This window comes from Mauremys reevesii, linkage group 17 (assembly GCF_016161935.1).
Source record: "Mauremys reevesii isolate NIE-2019 linkage group 17, ASM1616193v1, whole genome shotgun sequence".
NCBI lineage: Eukaryota > Metazoa > Chordata > Testudines > Geoemydidae > Mauremys > Mauremys reevesii.
In genome coordinates this window covers 32,167,789-32,190,174 of record NC_052639.1, presented here as the reverse complement: position 1 = coordinate 32,190,174, position 22,386 = coordinate 32,167,789, and the positions used below count along the sequence as shown (strand labels likewise).

Below are 22,386 nucleotides of genomic sequence, written 5' to 3'. Positions count from 1 at the left end.
TAGCCAATCGTTCCTCTCCAGTAAGGCACTTCAACATTTCAATGAAGTCACCTTTCAATCTTCTTTTGATAAGCTAAACAGGTTGAGCTCTTTCAATAGCTCACTAGAAGGCATTTTTCTCCAGCCCTCAGAACATTTGGTGGCTCTTTGCTGCCTCAACTCCAATTTCACACCATCTTTTTCAAATGAGGACACCAAAACTGGAGGCAGTATTCCAGTATCAGTCTGACTGATACCATGTCACCTCCTGTGACGTTCTTGACATAATCTGTAACTGTATAGATCACCGTTGCGACCACTGTTCTATATTTGCAGCCAATATTGTATAAAGGTGGTCACATAAAGGGTCTATGGAGAGGTTATGATTGGCTGATTATAATTATGCTATCTCTAGATATGTATCATTTTTGTAGTTGACATTATGAATATTGGCTCTATGCTGCCTGTATTTCCAACTTGTGCTATGCTTCTGGGGAACACCCCAGCCAGACAAATTGGTGTCAGCTCTGCCTAGCCTGCTTGATGGCCCATTAAGGACCATCAGCTATACAATTGACCCATTTAGAGAAGGCAGATATGCCTTGTGGCTCAGCAAGGTGTGCAGGGACCTGCCTATGGACAGAACTCTAAGGTTTTTCGATGTCACGTGCTGGATAGAGTGTCCTTGGGACAAAGAAAGCAAAGACCACATGGCAAGAGACTATAAAAGACTGATGCCTCATCTCCATCTTGTCTTCAGTCCTGCTTCCTACCTCTGGAGGGACTTTGCTACAAAGTGAAGCTCTGTACAAAGGACTGAATGGCCCATCCCAGTTGTGGATGTACTCCAGAGACTTGATTTGAACCTGCAGTTTATTCCATCACTGCTACAAGCCTGAACCAAGAACAAATTACAGCATGGTTTTATGAAAGGTAGATCGTGCCAAACCAACCTGATCTCCTTCTTTGAGAAAGTAACAGATTTTTTAGACAAGGGAAATGCGGTGGATCTAATATATCTTGATTTCAGTAAGGCGTTTGATACGGTACTGCATGGGGAATTACTGGTTAAATTGGAAAAGATTAGTATCGAAATGAAAATCCAGAGGTGGATAAGGAGCTGGTTAAAGGGGAGACTGCAGAGGGTCGTATTGAAGGGTGAACTGTCGGGTTGGAGGGAGGTTACCAGTGGAGTTCCTCAAGGTTCGGTTTTGGGTCCGATTTTATTCAATCTATTTATCGCTGACCTCAGAACCAAAAGTAGGAGTGGGCTGATAAAGTTTGTGGATGACACAAAGTTGGGAGGTATTGCCAATTCGGAAAAGGATCGGGATATCCTCCAGGGAGATTTGGATGACCTTGTAAACTGGAGTATTAGTAACAGGATGAAATTCAATAGTGAGAAGTGTAAGGTTATGCATTTAGGGATGACTAACAAGAACTTTAGTTATAAGCTGGGGACGCACCAGTTGGAAGTAACGGAGGAGGAGAAGGACCTAGGAGTCCTGGTTGATCATAGGATGACTATGAGTAGGCAATGTGATGTGGCCATTAAAAAAGCTAATGCGGTCTTGGGATGCATTAGGCGAGGTATTTCTAGTTGAGATAAGGAGGTGCTAGTCCCGTTATATAAGGCGTTGGTGAGACCTCATTTGGAGTATTGTGTGCAGTTTTGGTCTCCCATGTTTAAGAAGGATGAATTCAAACTGGAACGGGTACAAAGATGGGCCACTAGAATGATCCGAGGAATGGAAAGCCTGTCGTACAAAAGGAGACTTGAGGAGCTCGGTTTATTTTCCTTAACCAAAAGAAGGATAAGAGGAGATATGATTGCACTCTTTAAATATATCAGAGGGATAAATACCAGGGAAGGAGAGGAATTATTTCAACTCAGTGCTAATGTGGACACGAGGACAAACAGATATAAATTGTCAGTCAGGAAATTTAGGCTTGAAATTAGACGAAGGTTTCTAACCATCAGAGGAGTGCAATTCTGGAACAGCCTGCCGAAGGAAACAGTGGGGGCGAAGGACCTCCATGACTTTAAGATTAAGCTAGATAAGTTTATGGAGGAGATGGTATGATAGGATAACGGGCTTAGTCAATAGGTCAATTAAGTGACACGCTGGTAATTAGTACAATGGGTCAATGATAGGATATTGTTAGCCTTTTTCCAGAGGGTATGGCTGGAGAGTCTTGCCCGCATGCTCGGGGTTGACCTGACCGCCATATTTGGGGTCAGGAAGGAATTTTCCTCCAGGGTAGATTGGCAGTGGCCCTGGAGGTTTTTCGCCTTCCTCCGAAGCATGGGGCAGGGGTCGCTTGCTTAAGGAGTGGGTGGATCGGCTTATGTGGCCTGCATCTTGCAGGAGATCAGACTAGATGATCATAATGGTCCCTTCTGATCTTGAATTCTATGATTCTATGTTTCTATGAACTTTGCCAAAGTACAAGTTTTGCCCAGGGCACCATTTCCCCTAACGCTGGTCCTTGGTAACATTTCTTGATGGGGGGGGAGAGACGAGGCGTTTTCTCTCTGTTTCCTTCCTCTCCATTTTCTGCTCCTTCCTTCAATTCCAGAAACCTCCCTTGTGTTTCAGACTGTGCGGTGACACCCTCCCCACCCCAGGACTATGGAGCCTTGGAGCAGAAAGATCCTAGGAGCTAAGGATGAAGCCAGGTGTGAGTAGCTGGCAGGAAGGAGTCCTAGCAACTCTTCTGGGAGTGCAGGGGAAGAATGACTCCCCCTTCTCTACATTCTCCCTCCTGCCAGCTACTCACCCCTGGATTCATCCTTAGCTCCTAGGATCTTTCTGCTCCAAAGGCTCCATAGTCCTGGGGTGGGGAGGGTGTCACTGCACAGTCTGAAACACAAGGGAGGTTTCTGGAATTGAAGGAAGGAGCAGAAAATGGAGAGGAAAGAAACAGAGAGAAAACGCCTCGTCTCTCTCCCCTTCCCCCCCCCCATCAAGAAATGTTACCAAGGACCAGCGTTAGGGGAAACGGTGCCCTGGGCAAAACTTGTACTTTGGCAAAGTTCTTGGTTCAGGCTTGTAGCAGTGATGGAATAAACTGCAGGTTCAAATCAAGTCTCTGGAGTACATCCACAACTGGGATGGGCCATTCAGTCCTTTGTACAGAGCTTCAGTATGTAGCCAAGTCCCTCCAGAGGTATGAAGCAGGACTGAAGACCAGATGGAGATGAGGCATCAGTCTTTTATAGTCTCTTGCCATGTGGTCTTTGCTTTCTTTGTCCCAAGGACACTCTATCCAGCACACGACATAGAAAAACCTTAGAGTTCTGTCCATAGGCAGGTCCCTGCACACCTTGCTGAGCCACAAGGCATATCTGCCTTCTCTCAATGGGTCAATTGTATAGCTGATGGTCCTTAATGGGCCATCAAGCAGGCTAGGCAGAGCTGACACCAATTTGTCTGGCTGGGGTGTTCCCCAGAAGCATAGCACAAGTTTGAAATACAGGCAGCATAGAGCCAATATTCATAATGTCAACTACAAAAATGATACTAATCTAGAGATAGCATAATTATAATCAGCCAATCATAACCTCTCCATAGACCCTTTATGTGACCACCTTTATACAATATTGGCTGCAAATATAGAACAGTGGTGGCAACGGTGATCTATACAGTTACAGATTATGTCAATAACGTCACAGGAGGTGACATGGTATCAGTGAGACTGATACTGGAATACTGCCTCCAGTTTTGGTGTCCTCATTTGAAAAAGATGGTGTGAAATTGGAGTTGAGGCAGCAAAGCGCCACCAAATGTTCTGAGGGCTGGAGAAAAATGCATTCTAGTGAGCTATTGAAAGAGCTCAACCTGTTTAGCTTCTCAAAAGAAGATTGAAAGGTGACTTCATTGAAACGTTGAAGTGCCTTAATGGAGAGAAAAGATTGGCTATTAAAGGGCTCTTTAATGTAGCAGAGAAAGGCATTAAAAAACCCAATGGCTGGAAGGTGAAAAGAGACAAATTCATATTACAATTAAGGCACAAATATTCAACAGTGAGGATCATTCACCACAGGAACAAGCTACCAAGGAAATTGGTGCATTCTCCATCTCGTGACGTCATTTCATGAAGACTAGATGCCTTTCTGGAATGTGTTTACCCCAAAGTAGCTCTTGTGTCATACAGGAGGCCTGTGATATGCAGGGGTCAGATTAGATGCTCTAATGGTCTCTTCTGGCCATAAAGTCAACTAATTTCTGAAAAACTAAGTGTAGCATTGGGAGCAGCGTCTGATGTTTTACTGTCTAGCTGGCTTGCTGCCTAGAAGGAACGCTCCTTGAGTGGGGTGATCCACAGGGAGTAGCTCAAACCTCCAAAGTGCCTGGCCAGGGGCAGGACATTAGCCCAGCAAGGGAGGGGTGTGGCAGTGACATCACAAAGGCCTTTTGCAGGACCTCAGACTATTGGTCAAAGGTGGTGGGGCTGTGGTGACCTCACAGAGAGATGCTGACATCAGCCAGGCAGGACAGGGGCGAGGGGCCAGGGAAACCTCAGAGACCCTGTGGCTTTGCTTCAGCAAGTCTCCTTCTCCAGGTCTCTCTTTGAGGACTGAGAGTATTCGGGTTCACGGACGTGAGCACCAGGAGGAACCTCTTTTGAGTTTTCTCCTTCCTTTTAGTGATTTTACTAGAAAACAGATGTCCCTGTTTAGAGGGTTAGAGCCTCCTCGAGGTTTGAAACTGTTCGGTCTGATCATTCTGGTGACAGTTGAATTCATGGAAAGCATGATCTTAAGGAGGCAGAATTTTATTCCACACCTGGGATTTTGTCCCTTAGAATCACTGGGGACATTAGGGTTTGTCCTTTTAGTTTCAACTTTTCCTCCATCCATCCCTTCCTCCTTTCTCTTCCTCTCTTGCTTCTTTTGTCCTTTCTCCTGTTCCCCTCCCAACACCAGGAGGTGTGTGTGTGTGTGTGTGTGTGTGTGTGTGTGTGTGTGTTGCGGGGGAGTGCTCGGCAGCTCTCACTGTGGGAGGTCCACCCAAAACTGTGGAGCTGCAGTAGTGCTGGGGCAGTGATCCCCGCCAGTGACCTGGGCCATCCTTTTAGCTCTCTGGTGAGACCCCTCAGCCTCCCATCCTCAGTCTCTATCCTGATTGTCTGAGCAGGGGTTATTGACAGGAGGAGACTCAGGTCCTTGTTGTTCTCTTTAAGACCAAGTAAATAAGTCATAACCAGTTATATGTTTGACAAATTTTGCTGATTCTCTGCATTAGTGGTCTCTGAGCAGTTCATGATTCTCTCTAACATTGCAGTTCTCCTCAAATACTGGCTGAATAATTACTGTGCACACTTGTTGGACTGGAGCTCATCTAAGAGCACTTTATTGATGTCATTCAATGTATGACATTCAAGATCCGATGGTTAATTTGAAAATCAGGGCTCTGGGGGTCCTATTCCCAATTCAGCCATTGACTGGCTTTGTGACCTAAGACAAGTCTGTGGAAGCAAGGAAAGAATTAATAAGGATTTGAAGGGGATTTTAGTGCATGTTAGTCAGTTAGCAAGAGTCAGGCCATACTGTGACCCTTATGACGTGAGATTTGTAGAAGCAAGATAATGTAAGACAGAGTGAACTGTGTGAAAGTATTACGACCTTGCAATGTGCAGTCTTGCTTTTTCTAGTAAGATAGCAGAAAAGCTTATGTATAAACAAAATGTATTTGTTGCTTTTTACTGTCTCCATGATTGTCTAAGCTTGTCTGTAACAAAGGTATAAAGGCTTGATGTAATTGTTTACCAGTTGAGAGACCTGTCCAGGACCCTGTGTCCTATGGCACTCTCTCCTCCATTGTAATTACTGGAGAAATAATATAGTATTTGATTTTGCTGCATCCAAACAAAAAGCGAGAACTGAGTTTTTCTTCGACAATTCAATTCTCCTTTCTCAGCCTGAGCGTCTCCCTCTTTCAAGTAGGGATAATAATGATCCGCTCCTACCTACCTCAACACACTCACTCTTCCCCACACACACACACACACTGTCTCTCCACACACACAAACAGTCTCCACACTGCAGCTGAAAAGCAGCTGGCAATCTAGTAGGATGACCCTGGAACAACGGGATAGAGAAACCTGCATCACTGAAAGTGCAGCCACAAAGACACCACACACCAGCTTCCCCTAGCTGGCAAGAATCAAACCTCCACAGAAAGATCCCTATGGTATCGTAGGCCAGCTTCCTAAGGCCTCAGCCTCAACCACTTAACACAGGGGCCTTTCTACACTCTGGTTCTGTTCTAACGGAAGGATCATTTCCAATTGTTCGCTCAGACCAGCTTGTCCAGCACCCTCACTGCTGTGCATCTCTGTATGTGTGGCCATGGCTGAACAGCAAGAATTCCTGCCCATTTCCCTTCTGGCTGGAGCATGCTCAGAGTGAGTTTGTGGTTAATGATGTTGCTGTAGATTGTTGGCTTCCTGCCTTGGCAATTCAGACAGTTCCTTTTCCCAACATATCTCCAGCACATCAGTCCCTTGCTGGGTCTCCTGGGCAGTGGAAAACATAAGAACATAAGAAAGGCCGTACCGGGTCAGACCAAAGGTCCATCTAGCCCAGTATCTGTCTACCGATAGTGGCCAATGCCAGGTGCCCCAGAGGGAGTGAACCTAAAAGGCAATGATCAAGTGATCTTCCTCTTGCCATCCATCTCCATCCTCTGACAAACAGAGGCTAGGGACACCATTCTTACCCATCCTGGCTAATAGCCATTTTTGGACTTAGCCACCATGAATTTATCCAGTTCCCTTTTAAACATTGTTATAGTCCTCGCCTTCACAACCTCCTCAGGCAAGGAGTTCCACAAGTTGACTGTGCTCTGCATGAAGAAGAACTTCCTTTTATTTGTTTTAAACCTACTAATTTCATTTGGTGAACCCTAGTTCTTGTATTATGGGAACAAGTAAATAACTTTTCCTTATCCACTTTCTCAACATCACTCATGATTTTATAGACCTCTATCATATCCCCCCTTAGTCTCCTCTTTTCCACCTAGAGGAGAAGGTGCCATTGTTAGAGGGCTTTCCCTTCCCCTGCCCACTTCCCTGGTTCTTGTCACGCAGGCAGCAAAAGACCAGAAGTCGGAAGCACAGACAAAGTGAAGTTTACTGGGGTTAATTTCCAAGCAAGCAGATTCCGAAGCCCTTCACACCAGTCAGGCTTATCTCTATACACTGATAGAGTCTGTTCCACATTGTTCCCTTCCCAGCTCTGACACTGCAGAGCGTTTACCCCACATCCCTACAGACAATTCTTCCCTGGGTGCTGGCTGGTGAGTCTTGCCCACATGCTCAGGGTTTAGCTGATCACCACATTTGGGGTCAGGAAGGAATTTTCCTCCAGGGCAGATTGGCAGAGACCATGGGGGGTTTTCGCCTTCCTCTGCAGCGTGGGGCACGGGTCACTTGCTCGAGGATTTTCTGCACCCTGAAGTATTTAAACGTCGAGTTGAGGACTTCAGTAGCTCAGACATAGGTCAGGGGTTTGTTACAGGAGTGGGTGGGTGACAGTCTGTGGCCTGCGTTGTATAGGAGGTCAGACTAGACGATTATAATGGTCCCTTCTGACCTTAAAGTCTATGAGTCTATGAACTCTGACACTGACCCCACGTCCCACTTCCCAGCTCTGACACCACAGAGCCTTGCCTGTGTCCCTGTTCCCCGTTCCCTAGTCCCATCCCCCCCGTTAGCACCCCCGTCCCCCAGCCCGAGCTGACAGAGTGGAGCAGGCTGGGGCCAGGTCACTCCACTTCCCGCCGCCCGGGAATTGCAGGGCAGGCCCGACCCCACACTCACAGGGCGGCGGGAAGTGGAGTGATCCGGCCCCAGCCCGCTGCACTCTGCTCCCAGGCTTGGAACTTGGGGGGTGGGGTGGGGAAACACCCCCCAACAATCACCAGCGGTGCAGCTGGGAGCTGGTGGAGCAGAGCGGGCTGGGGCCAGGTCGTTCCACTTCCCACCGCCCGGTGAGTGCAGGGTGCACCTGATCCCTCCTGCAGTCCACCGGGATGTAGCTCAGGGGCAGGGGCGGAGTGGGGGGGGGGAGATGGGATGTAGCAGGGGTGGGAAGAGGCAGGGTAGGGGCTTTGGGGAAGAGGCGGAGCAGGGGCAGCTTTCCTGGCCGGCTCAGCCAGTCGGGGGATCGGGCTGGCCGCTGGAGCAGTACGGAGCTGCATAGGGCACCAGGAAAAATGGGGCAATTTGGTGCCTCCACATCCCTTCACCAGGCAGTGTCCCTGTTGTGTGGGCTGTCTTCATAGGTCCTTTCTCGATCTTTCTCACCCTTTTGTCTTGAGTCTCCTGTGTCTCTCTTTTCAAGCACAGACTAACTCTGGTTGTTCAGAGGAGGGGAGGACCATGCCTATGCATGGCCAGCAGACAGCGACAAAGACCCCTGGCCAGCCTGCTCCCTGCCATGCCAAACCCCCACTGAAGGCCACCCACAGATCAGCATGCGCAGCGGCTGCTGATGGTCTGTGGCCAACATCAGAAGACGGTAGGAAAGCAGGGCCAGCCCCCCCGGTGGGGCCTCTAACCGTTCCCACTCTCCGTGCTCACTTTTGCAGTGGGGCAGGAGATTTTATCCGAAGAGGCTTTTCCCCAGCTGGCGAGAAGCAGAGAAACCCCCAAGCTCCCACGGTGCTATTTTGCAAACCCCCTCAAGCACAGGGACAGATGCACATTTGGAAGAGGGAAACTGCTCTACATGCTAGCCTGGGCAGATGCCCATTTTCTTTGGCAAGTCAGGAATGGCAAAGGCGAGACTGGAAGCACCTGGGGCTCATGCCCCAGCCTTTGTGACGCCCACTCCCCAACTCCTTCCCGGGGCTCTAGCTGAAGCCAGAGCATTGGCCTGAGTGGCCAAGAAGAGGTTCCAGCCCTGAAGGGAGCAGGACTTTCAGCATGAAGGTAAAACTGCACCAGCACAACGGGACTTGACCCCTCAATCACCTGATCCAAAGTCAGCTACTTTATCCATTAGGCCACATGGTCACATAAGAAAACTCTCTCCAAGTACTTCTTTGGAGAAGACAGACACTATGTTTCTCAGACTAAGATCATCTACTGAGGGGTTGAAGAAAAAAGAACTGTGGTTATATATATAGACTAACATTTTGCAGCATGCATGAGCTGTGGGAAATACCACTCTTCGGATGCAAGCAGAGGGGGCTGAGACTCTCTGGGCACAAGAAGTTGAGATCCCAAAGACATATGAGACTTAATTCTATGGGGTCAGGTGCAGGACTTTGGCAGGGAGGCTTAGGTAAGGGGGACTGGGGTGCAGCGGATGGACCGGCTGTCTAGGTGCGGAGATTTAGTCGCACTGAAGCACAGGAGGGAGGAGGAGGAGGAGGAATCCTGCTGATGGTCAGTGGCTGTGCAGAAAAAAGGGTGTTGATTTCCCCCATCCTAAATGGGCTGGTTGGCTTGACCCTTCTCCCCTCTGCGGAACGTGGTGGGGACTGTAGCTCGCCCCTCGTGGGGCAGGAGGGCACAGGTGCAGGGCACTGGGCTCCGATGCCCCTGGACGGCAGCTCCGGTGGGGTCGGGCAGGGCAGCATCTGTGGTTTACATTCTGCATTGCCTGGTGCTGAGCCATTGCACAATCCCCAGTCACGCCGCACAGCACACCTCAAGAGGCGGTGGGGGGCCAAGCAGATGATCCAGCACGACGGGAGAGGAAATGTGGCTGGGGGGAGGAAAGGTCTTGGGCTGCACTGGGGAGTGCAGAGCAGGTGACCCCAGAAACCTGCAGCAAAGGGATGGACAGGTGGGCTGGGTGGATAGACGAGGCAGTGAGCCTAAAGGGAGTGGGGTCTAATGGTCAGAGCAGGGTGGGGTTGTGTTCTATCCCTAGCTCTGGGAGCTGAGTGGGGTCTAGAGGTGAGAGCGGGGGACTGGGAGCCAGGACTCCTGGGTTCCATAGTGGCAACTGTTTTTTCCTGTGTCTCCCTCCCTATAGATCCCTGCCCAGCCCCCTAGCAGAATCTGACTGGGGGAGGGGGTTGCCCTGCCACTCCAGACTCGTGATTAGAACCCCTCCTCCCACGGGCTCTGACATCACGGAATCTCCCTCCCACGTCAGAAAGTAGGAGCCCTTCCCCACATGAGGAGGAAGCTAGTGAGTTTCTTGGGGGTCTCTGGCAGAGGTGACAGCACCCACCAGACACCCACTGAGGGCTGCAAGGAGACCCCCCTACACAGCCCCCTGCTACGAGGGGCTGCGGGGTGCCCAGCCAGGGTCAGGAGGTGAGATGGGGTCGCAGTGGCAGGAAGGGGGCAGAGCTGGGGGTGGTGCCAGGTCGTTGCTGGCTACACAAGGAAAAACCACACTGCTCCATTACGTATTTCCCAAGGTGATAGCTGAATACAGGATTTGGAATGACTTCAGGGAAATATTTTGTTTCCAAACAGACTCCATATACCAAATGATGGTGCTAATATGCTCCCCCTGAACCCTCCCCCATGACTCCAGGATCCCAGCATCTTCCTAATTTGTAGGGTAGTTCTCCTCCCAGGCTCGTGCGAAGGCGGGAAGCACCACATAGCCCCATTTCCCGCACGGGAGAACTGAGGCCCAGAGAGGCTGAGTGATGTGCCCAAGGACACTCGGAAGTCTGTGGCAGAGCAAAGCATGTTTATGCCTCCCCCGTCCCGGGTCTGGCCTGCTCCTGGGTCACTGGGTGGTGCAGGGCGGGAGCTTGGGGAAGGGGCAATGTGAGGGCAGAGGAGGGTGTTTTGGGTTGGGGTATGGCGGGTGTGGGTTTTGGGGGTAAGGGGCAGAGTGAGGGTGGGGCATTGGAGGAAGGGACAGGTGATGTGAGGGAGGGCAGGACCTCAGGGGCAGGGGCAGGGCTTTGGGGGCAGGCGGAGCGAGGGGGCTCGGAGATGAGGAGGGTTAATCCAGTTCAGTGGCAGCTTGGTCTGTGGGTGACACGGTTACTGCCGGGGGGGTTCAAAGCCGGGCTCGCCCGAGAGGAGGAGGAAGGGGTGGCTGGGGAGGGACAGCGGGAGTGAGGCGCTGACCAGTAGCCGGGTACAAGGCTCCTCAGACACGCACAGAAACCAGCTCACCCGGGGGGTTAGAGCCCCAGCAAACAAGGGCGCTGGGACCATCCCAGCGGTGCAGACACAGGTGTAAAGTCACCGGACGGAGACAGACCCGGCACTCACCTGCCCGCACAGACCTGCCCCCGCCAGGTTTGGGGCGGGAGCTTCGGCCGCCTCGCCCCTCCCCGCCCGCTCCGCTGCTCTGTGCAGGGGCGAAGCAGCGCACGTTCCCTACGGGGCAGGTCAATACACTGCACGGGGTGGGGAGAGGTGTCAGGTTGACCCAGGGACCCGCCCTTCCCTGGGCTCGAGGACAGGGCGCCCGGGGCAGGCTGGGAGTTGTAGTTCCTGGCTCTTCTCAGAGCGGCAGGGACGGCCTGGTGGCTCAGACAACGCTCCCCTCCCAGTGCACACTGGGTAGTGTAGTTCTCCCTCTGGCAGGCGGCCTGTAGTGGAGGAGGGGCCTATCCCGTCACTTCGCCGCACCCCTCCCGCTCCTGATTGGCGGAGAGCGCGGGACAGAGACTCGGCGCGAGGGTAATGCCCGCTTCCCTCGCCCGAGGCCGCCGCCCCACCCCGCCCGCGCGCTGCGGCCGTTGGGATTCGAATCCCGCTCGCGGCCAGGCGGCCCCAGCCCCGGGGTTGCGGCTCAGTCCCCGCGGGCGGCACCAGTGGGACTCCCGCCCCGGCGCTGCTGGGGGCTCGAAGCGGGGGGGGCGCGGGGGCAGCCGGCGGCCGGGGCGGGGCAGGTCCGAGGAGCGCTGAGGCGGGACGGTGAGTGGCGGCTCCGCACGGGCTGGGGGCTCAGACCCCCAGTGCCAGGCGCCAGGCCCAGCCCCTGCCGCGCCCCTGCCCCGGGAGCCGGGCTGGGGCGGGGGGTCATAGGGCAGAGGCAGCGCGGAGTGAAAGGGCTTCACACACCCCCCCCTGCGGGGTCTGGGGGGCAGCAGCAGGTGGGGCAGGGGCTGAGCTGCCGGGGAGCAGCCCCACGAGCGGCGGCCTGGGGCCGCGGGGCCGGGCGAGGTCCCGTCCCGTGTGCGCAGGGACCGAGGGGCAGAGTCAAGCTGTGCGTTGTCCGGCAGTTCCGGGGCTGCAGCCTCTTCGCGCCCACGGGCCCTTTGTGACCCTCAGAGCAGCCCCGGATCTGCCGTGGCCCCTCCCCGAGGCCCTGCCCTGCTCACGCCGGCCCCCTCCCTCCCCCGCCCTCACTCACTGTCACCAGGCCGGGCGGGGGGGCAGGCTCTGGGCTGGATTAACATGGGGGCAAATAAAATCAGGACATGTCCCTATGGGGAGGGGGTTTCAGTTGTTGCTAAAGGTGGGGGAAGCCCTCAGTCTCTGTCTGATTGTGTGTGTCTCTCTCTCTCCTCAGGAGATTGGCGTTGAGTTTCCTGGGTGAGACGCTGCTGATTCAGAAAAGGATTAGACATTTATATGGACCATATCATCCAAACTTCGCTGGTATACAAAATGTAGAAGGGATATAAATCCTTATGCTTCAGGATATAAGCCTACCACCAACTGATAGGGTCAGGAAGAAACTTCTCCTATGGGCAGGTTAATCCATAATTGTTTGATATTGTGTTTCTCAGACTTTCCTCTGAGGCAGCTGGGCCTGTGACTTGCCCTGAAAAATAGATCATTGGTGGGCCTTTATATTATGGGGCTGATCATTTTTTGTTTTATGGTAGTGTTTAGATGTCCCAACCAAAATTCAGGGTCCCATTACAAAAACATAGTAAGAGATTGTCCTGTGCCTCAAATACAATCTAAACAAATAGACAAGATAGGCAAACAGTAGGATAAAGTATTATTAACCTCCATTTATAGATGGGGAACTGAGGCAGAGATGAAGGACCAGATTTTCAAAGATATTTAGGTGCTTAAGATGCAAACAGATGCTTAAAGGTGCTTTTGAAAATTGCACCAGCAGATTAGGTGCATAACACCCACTGATTTCAATAGGAGTTAGGCGCCAAACCTAACTTAAGCATGACTGGTCTATTTCCCATTCCAATTTTCACCAAAACCAATACGGTTCTGCTCACTGATGCCTAGAATATTCCTGGAATTTTGGAATTGCTTGGATGTGGTGTTCACAAGTTCATGTTACAAGCAGAGAAATGCTATCAAGTAGAGTGAAGAACTCACATTACTCAGTAAACAAGTTTTCAAATGTTTTCCTCACACAGATCACTTCTTCAGATAAAGAATATTTCTTCTCCCAACCCGCCCTGCCTCACACCTACAGTACCCCACAGCAACAAGAGAGCTTAGTGACATGAAAAGGTAATTTTAGGACAGGATTAAGGGCATGGGTGCAAACCAAGTGGTTTAAAAGTGGTGGGTGCAGTCAGTCATTACATGATGATGTACACAGTCTGTGACATCACACTCCATTGCCAATGAAACAATAGTGACATCTCGTGCAGAGAAGTGTAAACAAGAAGCAGGCAGCATTATCTTCTGCAGATATAAACAACTTCTTTGTCTGAGTGATTGGCTGAATAAGATATTATATTACGCCCATAACATCACAGGCCATAGGTGGTCAAAACACCTGACTTTATGGTCACCGCTGTGGTGATGGCACTTCCATATCACTGCTACCTGATGGCCATAGATGGTCAGACCTTTTGGGATTTTTCCTTATATGCATATTCAGAGCCACAAGTAACAGGTGACCCATCTCAGGCGAGTAATAAAGAGATTGTGTGACACACCAGCCAGCCTCTGCCTATAAAAAGGCTGGAGCTGCCAGCAGGGCCAGCTTTAGGCCAATTCAACCAATTCCCTGAATCGGGCCCCGCCCTAGAGGGCCCTGTGCCCAAGCCCCAGTACAGTGTACTGGCAAGAGCTGGTGCGCTGTACCGGGTGGCCGGCTGTAGGGATATTAAAGAAGGTTTATATTAAACATGGTTTATAAAAGAAATGATTTATTAATTTATTGTTAATTAATACTTTATAACTTAAGGTTTATGTTAGAAGTAAATTTGTGATTCCCAACATTTAGCCTCTAACCTGCAAGCCACCAGCTGTATCTGTGTGAAGCCTGCTCAAAGAGATACTTGGTATAAAACTTGTTAAGCTCAAAGAAATACTTTGTATAAAACTTGTTAAACATTAATTATCTCTAAGTAAGCCAAAACAGTAGCTGTTATAGTGTATAAATAGAGATCCCCACCCTCTGTAAGTTTTCATCTCACTTTATCTTTGCTTGTTAAAAGACAGGAGGGTCACATAAATTGGTAACACCCTAAAGGTAAAAAGACAGTGAACTAGATGTAATTAAGATAGAGAATGTATGTGAATGCATGCCTAGTTTAAACAATGAATGAATGGTTAGGAAGTTACCAGCCTGAAGAATTCAGTGTCGGCTGAAGAAGGTGTCAAGTGGGATCAACCAGATGACCCCCACTACCTCAAAGGAAGGAAAAACAAGCATCTGACAGAATGGAGCCAGCCACCTGCTGATTGATTTAGCAACAGCAAAATGAAGCAACTCTCATGGACTGACATAGGAATAAATTCCTATCAAACTGGACTCTAAAGACTGAGGACTTTGAGGGCTTGGCTACACTTACAAATTTGCAGCGCTGCAGCAGGGTGTGAAAACACACCCTCTCCAGCGCTGCAAATTCTTGGCGCTACAAAGCGCCAGTGTGGTCAAAGCCCCAGCGCTGGGAGCGCGGCTCCCAGCGCTGTCCGTTATTCCCACAGGAGGTGGAGTATGGACAGCGCAGGAGAGCTTTCTCCCAGCGCTGGTGCTTGACTACACTTAGCGCTTCAAAGCGCTGCCGCGGCAGCACTACCACAGCAGCGCTTTGAAGTGCTAAGTGTAGCCACAGCCTGAGTCTATGGTTCTGCTGCCAGCCTCCAGGAGCATCAAATGCATCTGACACAGACTTGGCTCCATCCTCATGACCAAGATACCTGGCCAGTAACTTGGCATGAGCAATGTCTAGGCTGGTAACTATAACATCTGTACAGAACCTGAATGAATGATTGTGTGAATGAATATATGTGTGTGTGTGTGTGTGTGTGTATAAGGAATAAGTAGTGATAGTAATAAGTAGTAAAACAACGTTGTTTACTGTTGTCTTTTGTTTTGTTATGGTATTTACAATAAATGTGGCATCTTTGCCTTATCCTCTTAATTAGATCCTGTTGGTTTTATTATATTGGTATAACACGGCTTCCCCCGGGCGGGGGGTATTTAAAGGGCCTGGGGAGCTCTGGGGCCTGTGCTGTGAGCTGCTGCCAGTGCGTGTGGACGGCAGCCCCCCCTGCCCTGGGGTGGGGTGTGTGGGGAGGAGGAATTGCCTCAGCAGAGGGGACGTAGGCAGGGAGCAGGCAGGCCCATTAATGAGAGCTGCCTTGAGCCCAGACTCATGGCTGCTCCCCACTCAGTTCCAGGATGGAGCGGTGGAAGCGGATGCTGAGGAGGAAGGCTGGGCAGGTGGCTCTGGAGCCAGTAGGGAGCAGTGTCCGTCTTGCCCAGGAGGAGAGTGGCCCCTCTGTCCCCGCGGGCGGGGAAGAGGCCAGTGGGCAGGCAAAGCGGAGAAGCTCCCTGACCTTCTGGAGGAAGAGGAAAAGACCAGCTCCCTTAGCAGGCCCTGAGGCACCTTCTGGTCCCAAATGGAGATGGCCCCGGGTGATGCTATGTAGGAGGGACCCAGGCGAGGGCAGGAGCCGGGCAAGGTGGCTCTGCGGCTTCCTTTCCAGGAAGCAGAGGAGCCAGGAGCCCAGCCCCAGGGCCCAGCAGGAGCTATCCACCAGCCTGGCCACCGAGGAGCCCCCAGCCAGCCGAGCAGGAGCTGGGCGGCTCCGGCATGGGGACCGGCAGCTCTGCCTACTCCTGAGGGGCCAGCACCTCCTCTGTGGGGTCTGACAGCCCTGAGGCTGAAGGCTCCCTCTGTGCAGGTGAGGGGAGACCCAGGGGACAGGGGGAAGGATGGGGGCAGTAGGGGACTAATAACACCCTGTACCCATTGGGTCACCAAGACACCAGGACTGAGACATGGGAGCCCCACTAACACCAGTGGGGGTGGCACAGCTGCACCCTGTAGCAGGGGATGCTGGGCAGAGTCCGGGGAGCTCCAGCCTCCCCTGATGAGGTTGGGGGGGGGGCTGATGGCCACGGGGCCCTGAGGCTGATGGGCCTGAGGGTGTCTCTGGGAGGGGCAGGGTGCAGCCCTCTGTGCCATGGGGCTCCTTGTTGAGGATGGGGGACATTGAGCCATTTCTCTACACTGCATCCCCCCAGTGGCAGCAGGGATTGTCCTTTCTCCTGCTCTCCCTGGTGCAGAGACCCCCAGTGCCCAGCAGCAGTGGGCTGAGGAGGAGGAAGAAGAGAAGGAGGAGGAGGAGGTGTCCCCTGAACAAGACACCATCAGGGTCATCCAGGAGCACCTCCAGGGCAGAGCTGAGGTACAAAAATCTTACAGCTGCGCTGCCCCTGAGTCTGCCCTGCCCCTTCTTCCATCCCCACCCACACAGGGGGGTCTTGTCCCAGAGAATCCATCACCCCCAATGGGGGGAACTGCTCCCTTGTTACCTGGCACCCCAAAGTGGGGGCATTTGTCTCACGCAGGCCAAGGTGTCCGCTCCCCACAGACACTGTCCCATTTACAACCCCAGTCTGTGCAGGGCGACACTGGTATCGGGAAGCGGGGTGGCTTTCCCTGTCCAACTCCATGGGGTTCCTGAGCCATGGAGCTGGTGTAGGTGGGTTGGGGAGGTCCCTACCTAACTGTCTCTCTCTCTCCCCCCACCCCACTCCTAGTTGATGGCCAAACAGCTCTGCTTCCTCCGTAGTGTCCCACGTCTGTACTTCTTGGCACAGCAGCAGGGGCTGAACACTCTGGAGCCCCACGTCTCCAAAGCGGCCCTCGTGGAGAGCATTGCAGTGAGTGGGACCCCGTGTCTGGCCCCTGGGGCGAGGGACCCAGAAATGAGAGAAAGAGTTGGTGGGGCCAGAGGGGGAAGCAGAGGACAGTGGTTCCTGTGGCTGAGGGCTGGGGAGCAGGGAAGGGAGAGCTTCTGACACCAATCGGGAGCTGGCAGTGGGGGAATTGTAAGGCCGGAGGGGAGGGGAGGGGGAAGGAAGTTTGATGGATGGGAGGAATGGGGGGCCCAGCTGGTTGGGGTTGGGAGTGACACTGACTGTTTCTGCAGAGCACTTTGGCCTCCTCCCTGGAAAGTGCCTGTGGGTCTGCGGGGCCTGAGTCTCACATGCAAATTTATCTTCTTGGGGTCTCTCAGGAGCTGATTGAAAATCTGCCCATGGTGCCAGAGCCAACCTCCATCATCTCCAGCTCCATGGCTGCAGTTTGCAGCCTCAGGTACCAGGACCGTCCCATCCAGCTGCCTTAACCCTGGTGCTGATCGGGTCTGGAGCCGGGAGTCCCAGATCTTCTCCGGCCTAGATTACCCCCAGCTGTGGCTGTTCCCATCCCCCAGCAGAGGAGGCGGGAACGTCTCCACTTTCCTGGCTGGGGGGTGATTTCACTCCAGGAACGTTACAGCAGCCGTAGGGAGGGGATCACTGCGGGGGAGGGGGTCATGGCCATGGCAGTGACAGCGCCACTCCGGTGCCGCCAAGGATAACACGGGCTCTTCTCTCCCCGCAGCAAACTGAAGCCGCTGCTTGCCCTGGAGCTGGAATCACTCCTCCTGCGGGCTCTTCTTTGCACCATCTTCACGATGGGCACTGGGCAGGATACCGCCCACTTCCAGGTAGGTCACGATCCTACTTCCCTGTCCCAGGAGCAGGAGCCGCCTCTGGTCCCTGCTCCCTTGGTTTGATGGAGCTGCTGAGAATAGGGGAGGAGTGAGCAGAGCTGGGAACAGGCCCGAGACAAACTGGCAGGGAGGGCCCCTTCCCTCCAGGGGGGATTGTATTACCCCTCTGTGGCTGATCCCAGCCTTCCCTCTCCTCATTCTGTGTTCTGCTGCCTGGACTCTCCCGGGGATCCTTCTTCCCACCCATTGCAGTTTGGCTGGTCCCTAGTCTGCTGGGTACCAGCCCCTGCACAGAGAACTGCTAAGGCCAAGGATTGAGGAGCCAGCAGGCATCCGACTAGGAACTCTTGCCAAGTGTCCTTGGAATGATGTGAATGGGAGAGGCCAGGATGTGCCTTTTGGGTCTGGCCAGGGCTCTCAGAGAACCCCCCTGGTCCCGTGACTGGTGTAGCCCCATGTCCCATGACTGACGGGTGTTCCCGCTTCTTGCAGGCTCTGCACAACACCTATTTACAGAAGCTGGACGCCATGGTCGGGTGCCTGCTCACTGAGACCCCCACCCCAGCTAAGCTGCAGCACCTCTTGGAGGTGAGTAGAATGGGCCGGTCTGGGGCGGAATTTCCCCTTAACCCCTCAGGGGGCTGCAAAGGAGAGACTAGAAGAGTCCTGTTTCCGTTGTGTCCTCCCAGCTTGGACCCAAGCCGCCCCACGTTCCCAGAGCTGTCAGTGCAGTGCAATGTTGGGACCCTTACGCCTCCTGGGGCGGGGGCGCAGGGGAGCAGAGGGAAGGAGCTGGGACTCTCAGCCAGAGCTCTGCACGGTTGCATTAAGCACTAACAGTGAGCACCAGGCCTGGCTGGGGCCTGAGAGACTGAAACCAACACCTGTGAGATGCAGGACATGGGACCCTGAGAAAAGTCACTGGCTCCTTTCTAGGGAGACCCTGAGATACAGGAGGAGCCTCAGGGAATCAGCTCTTCTGTCCTAGGGACACTGCAGTTCCTGTCCTCACGGCCACTCCATCCATCCTACCAAGGCTTCTGCAGCTGGGGTCTGGGGTCCAGGACATGTGCCTTGATCCTGACGTGCTGTTCATGGATCAGAGCACATGATCTGAGGGTTCAGAGCAAATAGACCAGCCCCAAGACCGACCATTGTCCCAGCCTGGCGAGACAATGACAGCTTGTGCCCAGTGGAGGACAGGACCAAACAGCTCAGCTTCCGCCATGCTGTCCCACGTCTGTGCTTCTTGGCACAGCAGCAGGGGCTGGACACTCTGGAGCCCCACTTCTCCAAAGTGGCCACGCCATCAGGGGCTCATTCACCTGCACATCTACCAAAGTGATCTATGCCATCATGGGCCAGCAATGCCTCTCTGCCATAGGTACATTGGCCAAACCGGACAGTCTCTATGCAAAAGAATAAATGGACACAAATCTGACATCAGGAAGAATAACATTCAAAACCCAGTAGGAGAACACTTCAGCCTCTCTAACCACTCAGTGACAGACTTGAAGGTGGCAATTTTGCAACAAAAAAACTTCAAAACAGACTCCAAAGAGAGACTGCTGAACTTGAATTAATATGCAAATTAGATAAAATTAACTTAGTTTTAAACAGAGACTGGGAATGGTTGGGTCATTTCACTAATTGAATCTATTTCTCCACGTTAAGTGTCCTCACACCTTCTGTGGGTCATCTTGATTATCACTTCAAAGGTTTTTTTCTCCTGCTGATGATTGCTCATCTCAGTTGATTGGCCTCTTAGAGTTGGTATGGCTACTTCCACCTTTTCACGGTCTCTGTATGTATAAATATCTTCTTTCTGTGTTCCATTCTATGCATCCGCTGAAGTGAGCTGTTAGCCAGTGAGTGGCCCATCGAACGGACACTTAATTCACAATGGACCATGGGAGGCACCCATCTACACTGAACGGACTTTTCTGTGAATGTTCTATCTGACGTATCCTGCAAAGTATCCATCCTGCAATGACTGAGCAAAATGGGGCATGGACAGGGACTTGCCCATGTGACTCCAAGCTCCCATCTTTCACCTGTGATTTTCCACTAGCTGTGCTGAGGACTTTGAAACAATGGGTTTCCCTTCATATGGCAGAAGTTAAAAGAGGCCCTGGAAACATCTCCACTGTGCCTCTAGCCTGCTCCAGCCTCTTTCCTGCTCAAACATCTGGACTATGGACTTATACTAATGGGAGCATCTAACCAAGGGAGAGGCACTTCCAGTGACTTGGAAGCACCCAAAGACTTATCAAGCCAGCAGTTTATTCTATCACTGCTATAAGCCTGAACCAAGAACTTTGCAATTATTGTATTTGATTCCTTTAACCAATTTTAATTCTCACCTTTCTTTCTTTCTTTCTTTCTTTCTTTCTTTCTTTCTTTCTTTCTTTCTTTCTTTCTTTCTATAAATAAACCTTTAGCATTTAGATACTGAAGGATTGGCATCAATGTGATTTTGGGGAAATATCTAAGTTATATATTGACCTGGGTGGGCGGCTGGTCCTGTGAGATCAGAATATAGCCTCTTAGGGTATGTCTTCACTCCCCGCCAGATCGGCGGGTAGCAATCGATTTCTCGGAGTTCGATATATCGCGTCTCATCTAGATGCGATATCAGACCTGAACACGCTCCCGTTGACTCCGGAACTCCACCAGAGTGAGTGGCGGTAGCGGAGTCGACGGGGGAGCCGTGGACGTCGATCCCGCGCCGTGAGGACGGGTAAGTAATTCTAGCTAAGGTACTTCGACTTCAGCTACGCTATTCACGTAGCTGAAGTTGCGTACCTTAGATCGACCCCCCCCCCACCTAGTGTAGACCAGGCCTTAGTTGAAGACATTGATTTTAAAGAACCAATTCTCAGTCTAGTGTTTTTGGTGGTAATACAAGGACTGGATTCCCAAGGAAACTGCTTTCATGACTTCTTGTTAGCTGGTGTGGTGAAGCAGAAGTTTCCTTTGCAGGTTGAAGGGGAAAGGACGGACATTACTCATCTAATCGTAATCACACTGAGACGCTGAAGGAAGCAGAGCGAGGATGTGCTACTAGCAGTAATCCAGCCCAATGGGGAGGAGTTAAATATAAAGAAGAGGGTCATGTGGAGAACAGGGTTTGCTCTCAGAGCTTTGGAGAGAAAAGAAATCTGCCACTTTTTCTCTGTGAACTCCATTTGCTTTTCTTGTTCCTTTCCGTTACAGTAAAGATACAGAGAATGGAAGTGGTTAAACTTCTCCCGAGGGAATGAATCACTTGGCTTGGTTTCCTCTCATCATTGCCAGTGCAGACAGGAGGGACAGGATTTGTTTTAAATGAGTCATGGACAGTTGATATTTTCATTGTTTTCTTTCTAAGCATTTAGCTTGGGGGTCAGCCTCAGAGCCCAGTTAGTACTGAGGGAGAATTAATCATTAAAGGGCAAAACCCTTCCTTAATGCAGAGTTAAGATTGGCTGGAGCAATATCAGCCCCTTGCAGAACCTCTGCAGCCGCAAAACTCAAACTTCTGAAAAGCAGGAGACGCAGTTACAGTTGCCTGCACCACCTTCATCCTGTCCTCTGTCAGCAGCGTCCCTTTAACACACACACATTTACTCTACCAACACCCTGCTGGCTGAAATCTACAAACTGTTCACTACCTTTTACAGCCCTTCCAACCAGAGCTCCAACCCCATCTTGGCCTGACAAGGCCCAACCCCTGGGCAAATCAGACTGGGGTAAGGATTGGGCAGGGCCATGAGAGTGGCTGCAGAGCAAGACCCCTGACCCCTACTCAGATCAGCCCCACCTCACTGATCTCTCCTCACTCAGACACACTGCACCCCTCCCCAAATTCCTGAAAGCCTGGGTAGGGGAGCTTATTTTCCCTTGTGATGGTCTGAGCTCTCCCTCCCCACCCGGCCGCAGCTGGAGCTAAGATAGATGCCCCCTCCATTGCTCCCCTTTGGGAAACACAGTGTTAATTTAGACAAATCTGATAAGGCTCAGACGTCCAATGTCTGATCTCCGTTCACATTCTCCACAGTTCCAGCCCTTGTTGCTTATTGAAAGAAATGACTCAATATCCCAGTTTCATGTTTTATTAACATGAACAAATACAACCAAGAACATACATCGCTAAGGCTAAACGACTAGCTAATGAAAGGTTAAACAATACAGTGATAAAGTTCAGGTCAAATCAGTAAATCAACGAGTTAACTAGGATATTGCGTTGGAATCAAGTCATCAATTTAGTCAAACCATCAGAAGAATACAGCAGAAAATCAACCCTTATAAATCCTAGAACAGCAACCCAAGGAGGCAGGTGCATATTTAGTGGTACCAAAACCCCAATCAGAGGTTTTCACCCCGGCAGTGCATCCCAAATTTGGAGAGCTGAACATTTCAATACCGAAACCAAATTATTGCTTATATTTAGCCCACAGCCTCAAAGTGAATTAGTTTTCTCCTTAGATTTCACTATTGCATCACTAATAATAGAAAAAGGAAAATAAATGGCAAAGATTATGAGGGGTTGGATCTCTGCAGCTCTTTGGCTTTGGAGTCACATGGAGCAGGACCTGTAGC

General features: G+C 51.6%; 1 long non-coding RNA gene across 1 annotated transcript; it reads left to right on the top strand.

Annotated features, from left to right (window-relative positions):
* Positions 1–17,738: 17,738 nt before the first annotated feature.
* Positions 17,739–19,721, top strand: LOC120384934. The gene is made up of 3 exons (XR_005589178.1): positions 17,739–17,799; positions 18,298–18,393; positions 19,660–19,721. It is a non-coding gene; the product is annotated as an uncharacterized LOC120384934 (long non-coding RNA).
* Positions 19,722–22,386: the final 2,665 nt, after the last annotated feature.